The sequence below is a fragment of the Oryctolagus cuniculus genome, chromosome 3, assembly GCF_051225735.1.
Source record: "Oryctolagus cuniculus isolate XC-2025 breed Fujian yellow rabbit chromosome 3, ASM5122573v1, whole genome shotgun sequence".
NCBI classification, from domain to species: Eukaryota; Metazoa; Chordata; class Mammalia; order Lagomorpha; family Leporidae; genus Oryctolagus; species Oryctolagus cuniculus.
In genome coordinates this window covers 95,277,989-95,296,407 of record NC_142869.1, presented here as the reverse complement: position 1 = coordinate 95,296,407, position 18,419 = coordinate 95,277,989, and the positions used below count along the sequence as shown (strand labels likewise).

The 18,419-nt window shown below is 36.5% G+C and overlaps 1 long non-coding RNA gene across 2 annotated transcripts in view; it reads right to left on the bottom strand.

Moving 5' to 3' along the window:
* The window catches only part of LOC149127435 (uncharacterized), a 73,844-nt gene that overhangs the window by 27,570 nt on the left and 27,855 nt on the right, over window positions 1–18,419 (bottom strand). For both annotated transcript variants that reach the window (XR_016231560.1, XR_016231561.1), the window contains exon 2: window positions 1,329–1,444. This is a non-coding gene — a long non-coding RNA (uncharacterized LOC149127435). The remainder of the gene's footprint in view (window positions 1–1,328; window positions 1,445–18,419) is intronic.

The window sequence follows — 18,419 nt, the reverse complement described above, 5'->3', positions numbered from 1 at the left end:
TACTTCAAGGAAGCAGTAATTTCTGAGTTATATACCAAATAAAAACAGAGTTGGAGAATCAAATTGTCACCTTTGGAGTAATATAGCATCCATTTGCTAATAAATATTGCATATTTAATTTACTGCTTTGTTTTGAAAACCCATAGGCCTGGTTTCTTAGAGGCAAAATTATAATCTCTGGATAAAGATAAGGAAATCCCATTTATGTTCATGCAAGGAAAACTGGACTGTACATAAATCATTCCAAAGCTGAGATAACAAAGGCATGCCCGTCACAATTTCTTCACCAATACAAGAGAAAGAAAAGCTAAGCTGGCTGGGCGTTGTTTATCAATTTAAGTTCATCAATTGGGTTTCTCCATTTTGCAATTTCTCTGCCATGACATATCTCTTTTCAAATAAAGGGTTTTAAGAAGCTGTTTTCTGTTCTTTTTCCTTTCTCTTCTCACTCAAGCAGTGCTTCAGACAGTTGAAGGCATAGGAAAGAAAGGTAACGTGAGAGGGGAAAGAAACAAAACATGAACGATTTTCACATTGTGATGAATTCATATTTTGCTATTAGTTTATATTCTCACTTAACAGCTTGGGATGAAATATGAGTTCCAGTACAATGCTCATACTAATTGCCTGGAATAATTCGGGCTTTATCACTCTCATTCCATAGAAATTATCCTGAGCAATCTGAACTTGACGTAGTTCCTGCAATGATGTTCATAGCATTTGTACCCTCAGAAATGTCAGATCCCTCAGAAGGAATTAAAGCCTCACAGGATAGTTCAATATATGCTTACAAAAAAATAGCCCCCCAACCTTCTGATGAACCAATCCATTGAATATAGTACATACATGGTTAATATGAAACCAATTCCTGTGTCACACTCTGCCTGGAAAGCTGACTCTGTCTTCTTGCAAGCTTTTCACGGGCTCTCCTGTCCAGAAACTATGACTGACATCTCATTTTCAAAAAGGGCCTAGCACGCACGCACATTTAGCCAATCTGGTATTTGATCAGCACTAGAATTTGATGTCTGAGGGACAGGGCTGCTTCTCAAAGTATTTTTTTTCTTTGGTACTGATTTTAAAATAAATTGTGCCTATTAATATAATCAAACAAACAAAAAACACATACAGAAAGACTCCTTTTTGGAGCCAAGCTGCTGGAAGCCATCTTTGGAACCTCAGGCCTGGAAAGGTGATGATTCTCATGGCTGCCCACTACACGGTGAGCTGGGTTCGCTTGATTCGGTAAGCTGGAAGACTGGAGAGTAGTCACCAGCCCAAGGATCCAGCTGGTGTTCAGAACCTTCCACACAACACTGGAATTTTACCTGTTTTACTCGTCATTGCTATATGTTTTCTCCTTACAGGAAGCTCTAATTGCAGGTTTTTTTCCCCTTTGGCTCAGAAGAGAAGTTCTGAAGCTGCTGATGACTCGAAATAAGTCCTAGAGCAGATAAAGAAAGAAAATTAGCCAAAAAAAATTTTTTTAAATACCTCACTCAACTGCCTTGTCTGCGTAATAACATTGAGCGTGACTGTCATTCTGAAGACATATTAGCTCATTTAGGTAATTAGTGTGAGCAGCATGTTTCCCTACTTATTCCATTCAATTATAGGGTTCTCACTTTGTCATTACTGGAGTGTCTTAATGTGACTTGTAATTAGTGTAATTACAATCCAATGTTAATTATATCTGCCACTTAGACATAATTTTATATAGTAATGGTCTCTAATCTCAATAACCTTATTATGTTGTTTATTCAAACAGGAATTAAGTCTTCTTTCATGCGTCAAATATGGAGATTACAAAAAAGTACTGCTTGTGTCATTTTCATAGTTACGACAAGGGAATCTCTGAATTAGCAAAATCATATTTGAGACAATGTCTGCATGTGCAAACAATTACTGCAGTTCCTCCCTGTTTCCCAAAATATGCCTGTGCGTCTCCAAATAACTGCATTCAGAGGCAGGCTGAGCCTTGACTTCCTTGTGAATGCTGGGAAGAACTAATGTGAGAACCTCTAGAAGAAGCCTATTACTTGGGCTCAGTGTATTAGAATACCAAATACACTCATTGCTGACCATTTAATGGTCCATTGCACTGAGTAACTAACCATCATATCCAATGTAATAGTATCACCTCACATTTGGAGAGCACATTATCTTTTAAAGTCTTTTAAATATATTATTTCAGTTAATCCTGGTAACAACTTCATGGGAGTAGTCATGGCAGTTATCAGACCATTGGGATAGACTTTAAAATATAAAGACATTGTCCATGTTCAGTTAGCAAGGGAGAGTGGCAAAATCAGAAGATAGTTCAGCAGAGCCATTAACAGCAGGGGCACCATGGCACGTTTTCTAGATCGGGTGTCCTAGCTCTTCCACTTAGGAATTCAGCATTCTTGAGTACCTTGTGTACCTTCTCTACTGTCCATATTCTCATCTGTATAACAGGAATAACAACAGTATCTTCTCCATGGGATGGTTACAAGGAATAAATAGTGTATAGAGAAACACCTACAACAGCTCTGGATACAAGCTAAACACTAAATAATTACAGGCTGCTATTGTTATGACTCTCAGTATCACTCTCTTCTCTTGATTCGAGACCCTATGTTTTTCCCAGAAGCCAGATTTTTTAGATTTCCTTACGCTAGCTACTAACCAAAAGTACACTGTGTATTTTTATGTACATCTGATATGTTCATTTAGAAATAGGTAGCCCTGACCAAACTCAATTTGATGAAGTTAAAAAGAAAAAATCCTTTAGTGAGCTCCGTTGCTCCAAGGATGCAATACCAGGAAATTCTTTTTGAAAATATTCAGTGGTTTAACTACTCAATACAAGAACCAACGCTTCACACTTCCTGTTACACTCAGAGTGGTACTTCTTGTTACTAGAGTATCTTATGAATTATCTAAAACTTAACATAGCCAAATCACATAGCTAATGCAGAGAATGTTTATACTAACATCTACAAAATGTTGGTTGTTGTTTATTTAACATATTTATGTATCCCTGTTTTTAACAGAAATATTAAGTCAGGATGTTATATTTTAGAAATTTTTTCTGTTGAACTTTCTCATTTCCTTTAAGATCAAGTTTTTTTCCTAATTTTCCAGAAACAAAAAGTTTGCATATCCAGTTTTAAAAATGACTTGACCTCTTTTGAAATATTTTATCTTCTTTGATGAAGCTCACAAGAATGATTATCCCCATAATCTATTCATTAATAAACAAGAAGGTAGTAGTGTTTGCTGTTAATTTCTCTAGGCTGACACCACCCACAATATTAATCATGAGCTAATACATTCCTGGCTATGTTCTTTTAGATCACATTCAAATCTCTCAGGGAAAGGAAATTTTAACTCTTGGGGTATACCCTCAGCTTGGAACAAAACGGGCCTGCTGGAGTTTAGAGCAGTGATCACACACCAGTTGAGAAAACTTCGTGATGTGCACTACAAGAAACTAGTCATTCATTATTAACTAGGAACTCTTCTGACTTTCTGTTTTATTTATAATTATTTACATGCAAAACTGGGACAATTTTGCTGAGCAGACAAGCAAAAATGCTGACGGATATCAATTCCTTTCTCTCAGTGCTTGTAATGACTCCAGTTTAGACATCAGCCCCCAGTGAAATGTGTGAATGAATTCTCACTCCCAGATCAAGCCTTTGCAACGAAGCATCAAGTTTTAGTGCTCTTAGGTGCCTAGCTCTTCAAAGCTGCACTAGAATTAAGAACTGTCAAGCATCAGTGAATTGACACTGATCTGAAGGTCATCATCATGTTAAGTGAAATAAGCCAAATACTAAAATACAAAAATCACTCCTATGTATATATCAAGTCCTTACAAAATAAGGTAATCTCATAGAAGTTAAAAATATATTGATTGTTACCACAGTCTGGGGAGGTAAGCTACAAGGGAGAAGGTCAATCAATGGCTATTAAGTTATAGCTCTATAGGATCAAGAAATTCTGGGGTTCCATTGCACAGCGGGGTGGTTATGGGTAACGCTAAAGGTACTGTGTATTTTTTATTAAAAAAAAACTAGAAGCTAGAATTTTGGATATTTTTGCCATGAAGGAATGTTAAATATTTGAGATGATAGATACATTTACACTGATTGGACATTACACAATGTATACATGGAGACCTTGGTAGAAAATATCCTTGGCCGTAAGCTGGTGACAATGTCTTTCCTGGTCCCAGAACGAACTAACATACTTGCCTTGGTGATTCATTGACCACCTTGCATCTTTCTTTTTCCACCTCTATACCCAATCATTTCCCCAATATTCTATGAGGATAAAATGCAAACGAAAGCACATTTATTGAATAATTTATGTACCAAGAAAAATATGAGTTGCTAATAAATATTACGATTTTATAGGTGAGAAATTGTCTGAGAAGTCAAGACAATATTTGCCTAAAGTGAGGACAACATTTTGGAATTTTTGTATAAATATACTTCTTAATAGCAGGCATGGTAGCACTGTATAGGTCTTTGGAATCAGATACTGCTGGGTTCAAATTCTGGTTCCGCTACTTCCCAGCAACATGACCTTGTGCTAGTTGCTTAACCTCCCTAAGACATAGTTTCTTTATGTATGCAAAACTTTCAAAAAGTTCATGGTAAACATGCATTATGAAAAATATATGCATGGATTTCAAAAATGTTTTATACCAAAACAAGCTTGCCTTTTAATTCCATTTCCATGAACTTTTTGAAGTCTCTTCATAAAAATCATAACAATATTAGTATCTTGAGAAGGTTATTGAAAGGAATATATGAGATAGTGAATGCAATATTCTTAGCAGGTCTTACATTCAAAAGTAGAAGTGTTATTATTAAAGTAGGTCATGATAAAGAAGAACAATTTCATGCTGCCTGCAATGGGAAACAATTGAAAGGTTTTAAAATCTGATACATGCTTGATGCTTTCCAATCATTCTGTTATGAAGAAAATGAGGTATTGAAAGGGGTGAAGCTAATGCAGGGAAAATTTTTGGAAGACTGTTCTTCAGGTGAAGGAAATACATAGCAAGCATGGAGATTTTTTACAGAGGAGGTGATGACAGATAAACAAATGCAGGTTATATTTTGGAGAGCTCATCAAGCACAATTTGCTGAACTGGATGTGGGATGTGAGAGAAAGTAGAATCCGGATTTTGAACCTGAGGATTTGGAGGGAAGTTGGTGTAGTGTTGAAAATGGTTTCTTCCCCTGTTGAGGAAAGATGCACTCATTCCCCAACCTCTGGGAGGGTTGGCTGCTGATGGCTCATTGGCAAGTCTCCCCCTATCAATCACTCTTGGCTGAAAGTCACTGCCTTGTCCAAAGTTGGACATCTTCCTGCAAGACAGCCTTTATACAGAGACTGGTCAATAATGAACTAAAAGGATCAGCCCATTAAAATGTAGGCAGAATTCAGAACCATTGTAAATGCAGCCCCAGCCCTGGAATTCCTCAGAGAGGCATTTGAGGCCTTTGTTGGAGAACAGAGCTCAGGTTCCGTGTCTATTCATTCTTATTTCCTACTTGCATATTGTGATTGTTCTCAAAAGCCTTCCCAATAACTTCACTGACACAAATTGTAATCTTTATTCATGGTGTCCAACCTAGATAACTAATGTTAGTTGTGGCCCTCACACTCTGAATCTAAAAGGGGATTTTTATAAATGGATCACCTGCTGGCAAGCTAGTAATAGGAACCCCTTCACAGACACTGACAGCATGCCATAGGTGGGTCCATTGTTAAAACTATCATTGTTGGTGAACCAGGATACAATATTAGTAGAAGGAAATAAGTTATTTGGTCCATTAGCTCAAATGTTTGAAATTCAGGTCTATAGTTTTGCATATCTCTTTCCGGAGACTATACCTGGATTTCAAAATTTTTACACCAAAAAACATATTTTAATTCATTTTTCTCATAAATGTTTTGAAGTATTTTCTTGCTATATAAAACTGAAAAATCCCAGCTGACTTTATTCTGTAACAGGACCAATAGGAATCTTCTATATCAAAGTAATGCAGAATGTGTTGGTAACATGGGCTCAGAATTTTGAGAATCACATTTACGGTTGTTCTCAATCAGCACTGACAAAAGGAGCTACTATCATGAAACAGTGATAGCACTGGGGGTGACAGCATAAAATAATAGAGGGTCATAAGCAAGAAGCCAGGAATGGAATGTGCAAAGAGATAAAGAAATAATCAACAAGACATGTCCTATTGACTATATAGATGGGCACCTGCCAAGAATATTCATCGAGGATGAATAATAAGAAGGTCACTATAATAGAGTCATGTTTCCAGGTCCAATTGAAACTGACCTGGGCCAGTTTCTCAGACTCAGAACCCAGGAATAAGAAATAGATCCCCAATCAACATTTACGAGTAGCAAGTCCCTACCGGAAGGGATTACGCTCGTTTGTTTTGGTAACTCTTCAGTGGGAAAATGAGAGTGCCTAGATATTTCAAGGATATTTGGATATAGAATGCAAACTGACATTAACACCTAGGACTGCACAGCATCACCATGCTCTCCACCTCACTCCCAAAGTAAAAACCTGGGGGACAGAGAGGAAGTAGAATTCTGGTTCATTTGCAGCATATACTAAGTATACTATATTGCTGATATGTTCATTGAACTAGGTGAACAAGAAGTAGCAAGTATGTCAGCAGCCTTTCTAAGACACATAAGCTTCAGCTAGAGGGAATTAACTACGGAAAGATTGAAATTTTAGGAGTCTAGTGATCTGAGGTATGCTGAGATGCCTTCTCCAAAAACAATTCCTGCATCTCTTATAATGAAAAGAGGAGCACAATGCTTGAAAAGCTTAAAAATTATTATATTTATTTACTTGAAAGACAGAAAGAGAAAGACAGAAAGAGGTTTCTTATCTGCTGGTTCACTCCCCAAAAGCCCACAACAGCAGATTCCAGCTCAGGTCAAAGCCAGGAGTCTGGGGTCTCTTAGAAACCACCAGATATAAAGTTGAAATAATTCAACAGCAATTCAGTGTGAAGTGGAAATTGACGACCTTACAGGTTTTGTTCTCAGGCAGACTCTTTGCAAACCACCTTTGTTTAAAATGATCTGTTTCCCAGCACTGATATCAGTAGTGGCCCACAGGAGGACACTAAAATGAGATTTAGACACCAGAGAATCTTCTGGCCATCTAGTATGAGAACCCTACCACAGATGCTTTGTGGAATACAGGCAGCTGGTGACATACTGTACTGGTGCCATTGTTAAAACCTTCACAAGTTGCTGAATTAGGATGGAATACCAGTGCAAAGTGGATGAACTACTTGGTGAGAAACTCCAAATGCCTCAGGCAAGTAATGATTGTAGAGACTGTAAATAAACTTAGACTTCTATTGCAACTACACTGCACTTCTCCTTCAGTCTGCTCCTCCTTTCTGATCAGTCATTTCCTTACAGAGGTTGTATTCAAGAGCACAGCGCAGCAAAGCTTCTCTAAGCAAATCTCCATCTTGGGAAACCTGAGTAACAACAGGGAAATACTGGATGGGAAGAAAATCAAGATTTGGTGCGATGTTGTGGGATGGATATATCAAACACACAAACACAAATTCTCAGGAAAGAAGTAGAAAACAGAGTCCTTAGTACGATGTTACGCTCTTTCATTTCATCAGTTTGGCTCATTTTCTCAAGATCTTTTTCAGACTAAAATCCTGGACTACTTAGTAACATAACTTTCTGATCCCTAAGACAAGTTTGTGCTCAAGTTAAGAAAGGAGAAAATTCTTTATTTATGAATAAGAAAAATTGGACTTAGTAATTTCTGAGAATAGAAAGACACTCAGGGTGGTTCAACCTAGAGTTCAGTGATTTTTGGAAATCACAACAGGTTTGATATATCAAAAATATTTTTCTCTTAATTCCACATTTTTGTTGTCTAACAGTCTCTCATATTAATTCTTTATTTATCCATGAGATTGTTTCTGGGTCATGTGGGAGTAGAGACAACTTCTGAGGAGAAGCCCCAAGAATAAACTCAGGGACAGGTGCAGGCAGAAGGGATTTATCAAACCATGAACTAATGCTATAACTAATTTCCCTGCTATGCTCAAGACTTTCTGAAGCTTCCTGTTTTCTGGCTACTCATCCAAAATGGTTTTCTAATTCCAGGTGTGATAAGGAGCTATTGAGAAACAGGGTGTTTCTGGAACCTTCTAAAATCTCATCATTTAAACAGTTGCATCTTCTTTCAACCACAAAACTGCCCACAAAAGCATGCATTCCATTCCAGACAGGCCCCAGAATAATCTGGCATCACTAGAACCAATTAAGAATCCTGCATTCCTCTTTATACATGCCCAGAATCAACCCTTTGGTGGCCCAAGGCACAATTAAGTGTATAAGCATTTCACAAATCTCTTTTATAGGTTAAATAATATTGAGATGCATATCAGAGGTATCCCAGAAGGGGAAAAAAAATGATGTTTCTTAAAAATAGCATAGTAGTACCTAGGAGGTGAGCAATCATCCAAACTATCATGATTTCCTAATGAGAAAGTTTATAGCTGGAGTGTGGCAGGTATGCATATAAAAGTACTTGCAGATGGGCCTGGCAATGTGGCACATGTACCCCTATCAGAGCACAGGCTCTAGTCCCAGCTGCTCTGTTTCTACTCTAGTTCCCTCCTACTGTACCGGGGAAGGCAGCAGAAGTCCAAATACTTGTGTCCCTGCAACCCACATGGGAAACACGGATTGAATTGCTGGCTTCAGCATCAACCTGACCCAGGCCCAACCATTATGGTCGTTCGGGGAATGGACCAGTGAATGGAAGATCTAGTTCTCCTTCTGTCTCTCCCATTTTCTCTGTCAACTTTTCCTTTAAAATAAATAAAATAAATCTTTGAAAAAGAAGGATGCATGCAAATTTATAAGTGCAGGAACATGTGGACAGGCTAGCCTCTTTTTCACACTGTCACTGCCTGTTGTAGTCAATGTTAGTTTAATTTCCACAGCAATCTAATAAGTACATATCACTTCCTCATCCCTGAAAGTGAGAAGTCAGCAAAACTATTCCAATTTACCATACTAAAGAAGCTCAAACACTTAAAAAAGAGGATGGTGTTAAACATGATGACAGCTTGGTGTTCTAATTGCACTGTGCTAAGTATTTAACAGACATTATCTCTTATAATCCTCTCAACAACTATGAGGTAGGTAATATTATCATCACCCTTATTTTACACGTGGAGAGACAGGGATCAGGTCATTTTAGTAATGTGGAGAAAGTCACAATGCTAGAAGTGGTAGAACTAAGATTCAAATTCAGGAGTTTCCAAGCCATACTCCGAATGGCTACACAGATTTATCTCTGCTGGAAAGAAAAGGTACACAAGTTTCTATTATGAATCATCTCTGAGCAATGTAGATGATCTCCACCTAAATTAATTTTTAAATTTGAAAAATGAAAACTACCTCTGATGTTAGGGTAAATGCTACATTTTGCTCAAGCCAGTATTTATTTCATTAGCTAAATTCAAATCTTAAGAGAAATACATATGAAGTATGCTAACCAATTAGATCTTCAAATATGTTTTAATCAGTGATTTTCAAACTCAAAACCTTAAGGGGGTTGGGCATTTGGCTTAACAGTTTGGATGATCACATCCCATACTAAAGGGCATAGGTTTGAGTCCTGGCTCCATTCTCAATTCCAACTTCCTCCTATTGCACAGCCAACGAAGCAGAGGCAGAGGATGGCTCAAATACTTGGATACCTGCAACCCAGGTGGGAGACCTGGATTAATGTCCTGATTCCTGTTGCCAGGATTTAATTCCAGATCCTGGTTGTTGCAGACATTTGAAAAGTGAATCATTGAATGGGAGTTATCTGTCTTTCTCTTTCTCTGCTTCTGTCTCTGACTTTCAAATGAATAAAAAATAAATAAATAATAATTGTCACAAAAACCTTAAGGCATATGATTCATTGTAAACCTTTTCTTTTTCCCTCCTTCATTCATGTAGCCAAATTAAAAACTTATATGGGGTACCTTTCAATGTTAGACTTAATTAATCACCTGGGCTTCTTTAATTAAAAAAAACAAACAAAAAAAAAAAACAAAAAAAAAACAAGGTCTCTGCAATCAAGTGTTGTTGATCCAGCTTTTTGGTGAGAATGATCTCAAAAGAATGTATGTTAGAATCATTTCTAACCTGAGACTGCGGATAACAAGTTAACATTCAGGAGTGCAAGTAGGCAAAACCAATGAAAATTATAAATTATAAATGAAGGTACCCTGAAACCTCACTCCTAATAAATAATGTGTCATTGAGATATAGGAATTCACATACATGTTAAAAAATGTTCATTAAAACATGTTTATAAAAGTTTAAGGTGAAAATGCTGAAAGTATGTATTTATAATATTCTAAATAAGTGTTGGCAATTCCTCTAGATTGGGGGCTTCATTGTATTCCACATCTTCACCCCCAATTCACACATTAAAGTTTTAACTCACCAGTATGAGTATTACCTTCAAAAATGTGCTTCGGTTAAAACGAAGTAATTAGCATGAGCCCTAATGCAATATTACTGGAGTCCTCATAAAAAGCAGAAATTAGCACTCAGACAACAGAAGGGGGTGACCATCTGAGGACACAGCAAGAAGGTCACTATCTGTAATACAAGAAGAGAAGCCTCAGAAAATAGCACACCTGCTAACAGAGGTTGAATTACTAAAACAATTTCAAAGAAGGGCGCCCATGAAGTTGAGGCTCAAAGCTCTGAAGAGGAGCTTCTTGGCTGATACTGGTCAAGTTACAAGATTCCTATATTTTCATATAAACAATACCCAAACTATAGTATGATGTATAAAATCTAGATGCAGAATACTCTTTAATAGAGTAGAATAATACCTAGAAGTAAATAAATAGTAAATAAATAAAATTTAAACTGGTAAATATTCCAATATCCTACTTTGGAAGAAACAGCATAGTTTAAAATGATGGTTAAATTTAAGCAGTTTGATTATATTGATTGATAGAAACGTTCAATCCATTTGATCCTTCCCAGCATCAGGTAAAAATTTCTATATTTTTACATGTAGCTTTGTTCTTATATTTTATTATCAACATATGTTATTTGGATTGTTGAGTTATATCCCTTTTGATTAATCAACTGCATTAAAATTTTTTTCACTTATTTTTTTATAAGTTTTATTTAATAAATATAAATTTCCGAAGTACAGCTTTTGGATTACAGTGGCTTCTCCCCCACTCCCATAACTTCCCTCCCATCTACAACCCTCCCATCTCCTGCTCCCTCTCCCATCCCATTCACATCAAGACTCATTTTAAATTATCTTTATAGCCGGCGCCGCGGCTCAATAGGCTAATCCTCCACCTTGCGGCGCCAGCACACCGGGTTCTAGTCCCAGTCAGGGCGCCGGATCCTGTCCCGGTTGCCCCTCTTCCAGGCCAGCTCTCTGCTGTGGCCAGGGAATGCAGTGGAGGATGGCCCAAGTGCTTGGGCCCTGCACCCCATGGGAGACCAGGAGAAGCACCTGGCTCCTGCCTTCGGATCAGCGCGGTGTGCGTGCCGCAGCACGCCGGCTGCGGCGGCCATTGGAGGGTGAACCAACGGCAAAGGAAGAGCTTTCTCTCTGTCTCTCTCACTGTCCACTCTGCTTGTCAAAATAAATAAATAAATAAATAAATTATCTTTATATACAGAAGATCGATTTAGTATATATTAAGTAAAGATTTCAACAGTTTGCACCACACCGAAACACAAAGTGTAAAGTACTGTTTGAGTATTAGTTATAGCATTAATTCACATTGTACAACATGTTAAGGACAGAGATCCTACATGGAGAATAAGTGCACAGTGACTCCTGTTGTTAACTTAGCAATTGACATTCTTGCTTATGGTGTCAGTAATCACCCTAGGCTCTTGTCATGAGTTGCCAAGGCTATGGAAGCCTTTAGAGTTCGCCGACTTTGATCTTATTTAGACAAGGCATAGTCAAAGTGGAAGTTCTCTCCTCCCTTCAGAGAAAGGTACCTCCTTCTTTGATGACCTGTTCTTTCCAATGGGATCTCACTAGCAGAGATCTTTCATTTAGGTTGTTTTTGTTTGTTTGGTTTGGTTTTTGTTTTGTTTTGTTTTGTTTTTGCCAGAGTACCTTGGCTTCCCATGCCTAAAATACTCACATGGGCTCTTCAGCCATATCTGAATGCCTTAAGGGCTGATTCTGAGGCCAGAGTGCTGTTTAGGACATCTGCCATTCTATGAGTCTGCTGTGTATCCCGCTTTCCATGTTGGATTGCTCTCTCCTTTTTAATTCTTTCAGTTAGTATTATCAGACACTAGTCTTATTTATGTGATGCCTTTGACTCTTAATCCTATCATTATGATCAATTGTGAACAGAAATTGATCACTTTGACTAGTGGGATGGTATTGGTACATGCCACCTTGATGGGATTGATTTGGAATCCCCTGGCACGTTTGTAGCTCTACCATTAGGGCAAATCTGATTGAGCATGTCCTAAACTGTACATCTCCTCCCTCTCTTTTTCCCACTCTTATATTTAACAGGGATCACTTTTCAGTTAAATTTAAACACCTAAGAATAATTGTGTGTTAATTAAAGAGTTCAATCAATAGTATTAAGTGGAACAAAAAAAAAATACTAAAAGGGATAAAGTATTAAGTTGTTCATAGACAATCAGGACAAGGGCTAATCAAGTCACTGTTTCTCATAGTGTCCATTTCACTTCAACAGGTTTCCTTTTAGGTGCTTGGTTAGTTGTCACCTATCAGGGAGAACATATGATATTTGTCCCTTTGAGACTGGCTTATTTCACTCAGCATGATGTTTTCCAGATTCCTCCATTTTGTTGCAAATGACCGGATTTCATTGTTTTTTTTACTGCTGTATAGTATTCTATAGAGTACATATCCCATAACTGCATTAAAATTGATAATTACTATTTAAACTCGATGGTAAAGTGGGAAAAAAATCTGTAGTATTCTGCTTCTCCATTTGGTGTTCTCTCTACTTTGTTTCTTACCACTTTCTTTCGTGTATTCTACTTCAAAAAAATAAACTTGTACTCGTTTTTAATTCCTAAAATGTATCTACCACCTATCAATCCCTACTTCAGTTTTCTGCAACTCACCCTCTAATTTTCAACTTACCACCATTGTTGCAGAAATACCCTCCATGTTTCCAGTTTAGATGGTTTGTCTAATATATGTTTCCAAAGTCCCTGAAAACTTTTTTTCTTGTTATGTCACCTCATTTCTTTCTTACTCTGTTTAATGGTGTAATTTTCAAGTAGAACATAAACTTTGACAGGAGGGACTGCAGTTTTCCATTTTCTTGAAAGTTTGCCTGGATCTCAATCAAAACTGTTTTGGGCAAATGGATGGATAGATGGATGAATGAACATACCCTTATGTTATTATCACTTAGTTAAGAACTTGTGTGTAGTTACTTGAGAGCTGAATGGAAATATTCCCAGAACTATCAAATAATGTCAATTTTAGGACTAAACTAATTGTAATGAATTAAGTACAAATGTATCTAGATAATTAACTATCTTGAAACAAATCTAGGGAAAGGGAAACTCTGTAGAGCCAAGAAAGTAACTATGGTATAAACACAGAAATATTTTAAAAATACAATGTAGACCTTTTTCAAATATGTGAACTATCTGAGGAAAGAATGAATATACATGAGAAAGATGGTCCCCAAGGGTTTTAGGGTGAAAATATGAGTACATATTAAAAAGTACATCTGCATTTATCCAGAATTGTCAAAGGAAAAGTTTTTGGAATGAGAGCAGACTGTGTTCAAGCCACATCCTATCAAGGAGTAAGGATGGTTTACAAGGCTCTTCAACTTAAATGGGTTGTTCTTTAATAAAACCACATTTACTTTATAATACTAAACAATATTTTGATTACTGAGTTTATTTTCCAGAACCTATAACACTAAAAATATTATGTCCTGAAAATGGGCTCTGTATTAATAATTAAAAAGGAATATTTAACAGTTACTTAATCAATAACAACTGAATACTCAATTTCACTTTCTTTTGGACAACATAAATCAATTCCTAAAATTTACCTACCAACTTAAGCTCTACTAACCAAATTTTGCTTCTGCCCTATAAGACTAAGACTCAAACACCCGTTCTTGTATTTCTGTAAGCTATAGTATAAAAAATGAATGTCTTTCTGAACTCAGGATAATTAACCAAGTTATACTGAATGTATATTACTTTATAAAATATTTACAATGCTGGGCATGGGAAGGAACCTAGACTAAAGAGATTTGGTTCTTCACCGCATTGAAAAGTGTAAGTAGATTATTTTTATTGAATGCAATTAGTAATACAAAAGAGGTATGTCCTGAACTCTTATAGAGCAAAGGGGAACCTAAGCAAGTCCATCTGGGCTTAAGGAATGCTTCCTGAAGACTAAAACAATTGTGTTAACCCTACTATGAAGCAATTACAATGATACTCAATGAAATGAAGAAAAAGATTTGTGTAATGGTTAAACAAATAGGAAATCTCCATAAAGAACTAGAAAATATGAAAAAGAGGAGCCAAATAAAAAATGTAGAGCTGAGAAATACAAAACCAGAAATAAAAAAAATTCAGTCAATAGACCTAGTAATTGCTATTATTTGAATGCCTCCTATGAAAAGTTTAGGTTGGAAACTTATTCACAATTCAACAGTGTTAAGCAGTCAGACATTTGAAAGGTTATTAGGTTATCAATCTATTAATGCCAGTTATAAAATAGTTTGCAGCTGTGAGTTTAACCTCTTCTTCTCCCACATATGTGTTCTTTTGCCCTCTGCTTTCTACTATGTGATGATCAAGCATGAAGTCCCTTGTGAGATGCAGGTCCCTTGAACTTGGATTTTCGGTCCCCATAATTGTAAGAAAACATTTTCATTCTTTATAAATTATCCAAACTCCAGTATTCTGTTATAGCAACACCAAACAGAATCAGACAATTACAGATTGACGATAATCGAGGGTAGTCAGTAAACTTGAAGACAGATCAATAGATATCAGACCTGAAGAAAGAGGAAAATATAAAATTTTAAAAAATGCACAAGAGCTTGGAATCTATGGTACAAAATCAAAGACCTGACTTATAGATAACTGGCACCCTGAAAATGATGGGAAAGAAAATGAAGCAGAAAAGCATTTCAAAAAAATAAAAGCAATACATTACCCAAATTTTGTGCAAAAGTAAAACTTACATATTCTAAAGACAAATTGGATAAATTTGAAGAAGATCTTCTAGGTATATAATATTTCAATTTCTGAAATCCAGTGTTAAAAACATGAAAATTACATACGAGGAAAAATGATTAAAATAATCGACAGCTAATCTTAAGAGAGAAAAGGCATAATTGAGGTAAGGATAAGATGTTTCCTTTAAAGCTGACATCATTGACTTCCAAAGCTTTAATCACAGAAATTTTCATGGCACAGTAGGAGTAAGAAGCTGAGTTACAGTGAATTGAGCATCGCATTGTTTCTGAAATGATGTACACAACAGCAAGTGAAAGCAGAATTGCAGAAGCACCATAATAGAGGTTAAAACAAGCGAAGATTTAGAAAATAGATTACAGAAGTGTGAGATTCCCTTAGCACACTGTTCTGTGTACTTCCTACACACACAGAATATTTTTTTGTTATCCCTCTTTTTTTTTTAACTTTTATTTAATGAATATAAATTTCCAAAGTATGGCTTATGGATTACAATGGCTTCCCCCCCCCATATCGTCTCTCCCACTCGCATCCCTCCCCTTTCCCACTCCCTCTCCCCTTCCATTCACATGAGGATTCATTTTCGATTCTCTTTATATACAGAAGATCAGTTTAGCACACATTAAGTAAAGATTTCAACAGTTTGCTCCCACACAAACATAAAGTGAAAAATAATAGATGATTTTTTAAATGATGATGAAATCAGATCAGACCTATTGTCATGTTTAATCCCAGTGAGAGTCAAGTTGGGAATTGATAATTTCTTCTTCTTTTTTTTTTTTTTTTTACAGAAGATCAGTTTAGTATACATTAAGTAAAGATTTGCCACACACAGAATATTGCTTAAGTGCAACAGCCACAACTGTCACATAAGTGTGACTTCCATTATCTCAAGGCTCCAACAAACACTGATCTTACTTCTCAGTTGTTGGAAAGCGATGCTTAGACAAAGTAATTCCTTGGGATACTTTACCAAAACAATTTCATTAAAAAAAAAGTAGACAAAATTCCTTTTATACATTGAGTGATATCATAAATATGTAGCATAGAAAAGGTACCTCTCATTGTCTCTTATTACTGTGTTAATGACCTGGGATTTTCCCCGCCTAACAACTGTGGAGGAATTCACATTGTACAAGAATGGTATTGACCACTTGTTCTCCTTGATAGGTGACAACTAACTGAGCACCAAAAAGGAAACCTGTTAAAGTGAAATGAACACTATGAGAAACGGTGACTTGATCAGCCCTCACCCTGACTGTTGATGAGCAACTTGATATGTTATCCCTCTTAGTATTTTTTGTTTGTTTGTTCTACTTAATACTTTTGGTTGAATACTGTAATCAATACACAATTCTTCTTAAGTGCTGAAACTTAACTGAAAAGTGATCACTGTTAAATATAGGAGTGGGAATAAGAGAGGGAAGAGATGTGCAATTCGGGACATGCTCAAGCTGACTTACCTCAAACGGTAGAGTTAGAAACATACCAGGGGATTCCAATTCAATCCCATCAAGGTGGCATGTACCAATGCCATCTCACTAGTCCCGGTGATCAATTTCTGTTCACAATTGATCATAATGATAGGACTAAGAACCAAACGGATTACATAAACAAGAATAGTGTCTGCAAATACTAGCTGATAGAATCAAAAAGGGAGAGAACGATCCAACATGGGAAGTGAGATACACAGCAGACCCATAGAATGGCAGATGTCCTAAACAGCACTCTGGCCTCAGAATCAGCCCTCAAGGCATGTGGATCTGGCTGAAAAGCCCATGAGAGTATTTCAGGCATGGAAAGCCAAGACACTCTGGAAAAAAAAAAAAAAAGGACCTAAATGAAAGATCTCTGTGAGTGAGATCCCAGTGGAAAGAACGGGTCATCAAAGAAGGAGGTACCATTCTCTGAAGGGAGGAAGGAACTTCCACTTTGACCATGGCCTTGTCTAAAAATTATCAGAGTCAGTGAACTCAGGGGGCTTCCATAGCCTTGGCAGCTCATGACAAGAGCCTAGGGTGATTGCTGATGCCATAAACAAGAGTGTCAATTTGTTAAGTCAACAACAGGTGTCACTGTGCACTTACTCCTCATGTAGGATCTTTGTCCTTAGTGTGCTGTACATTGAGATTTAATGCTATAACTAGTACTCAAACAGTATTTTTCACTTTATGTTTCTGTGTGGGAGCAAACTGTTGAAATCGTTACTTAATGTATGCTAAACTGATCTTCTGTATAAAGAGAAACGAAAATGAATCTTGATGTGAATGGAAGGGGAGAGGGAGTGGGAAAGGGGAGGGTTGCGGGTGGGAGGGACGTTATGGGGGGGAAGCCATTCTAATCCATAAGCTGTACTTTGTAAATTTATATTCATTAAATAAAAGTTTTTAAAAAAAAGAATGGTATTGGAGATAAGATCATCAGAAATTTAAGCTTTACATTACTGTAGCTGATGGTTTTATTTGTGCTATAAGGAAAGTCCTATTTAGTGATTTAAGCAGAAAATATATAATTCCACCATTTCTTTTTTGTGTGTGTATCAGAAGATGATGGCACACAAGAGCTATTTCAAGAGACAAAATATTTAGTTTAAAATATCTCATGGAGTAAGATTAGGCTAGTTGTTTAGCTAAAGAATGAAATGCTATGGAAGCAATTACAGGAATCAAATGGTATTTTAACAAATGTTTACTATATACCATGTTGATTATCTTTAAAAAGTAGAAGCAAAATGAACAGAAGTACTAAGCCTATATTAAAAATGTCAAATTGTCAAAACTTTCACTGGCTCAGTAGGTTCATTGTATACATTGATAATATTTAGAACAGATGATTTTTGTTACTGTTAACAACATTTCAGATAGACAAATATTTACCTCTTTCCTTTTGTCATTTAAAGATTTTTCACTCCTATATTCACTGGCCAGTATTATTCATGAGTTAACCATATGCTTTCAATTTATCATCATTATTGATGTTTCAAAGATAAACAAATTGAAGTGTAACAAGGTCAAAGAAATTGTCTCTAGTCCAAAAGTAAATAGACAAATAAAAAACAAAAATGAATTAAAGCACCAACAGAAGTGATTAAATCTAGCCACAATATTGTGGAGCTA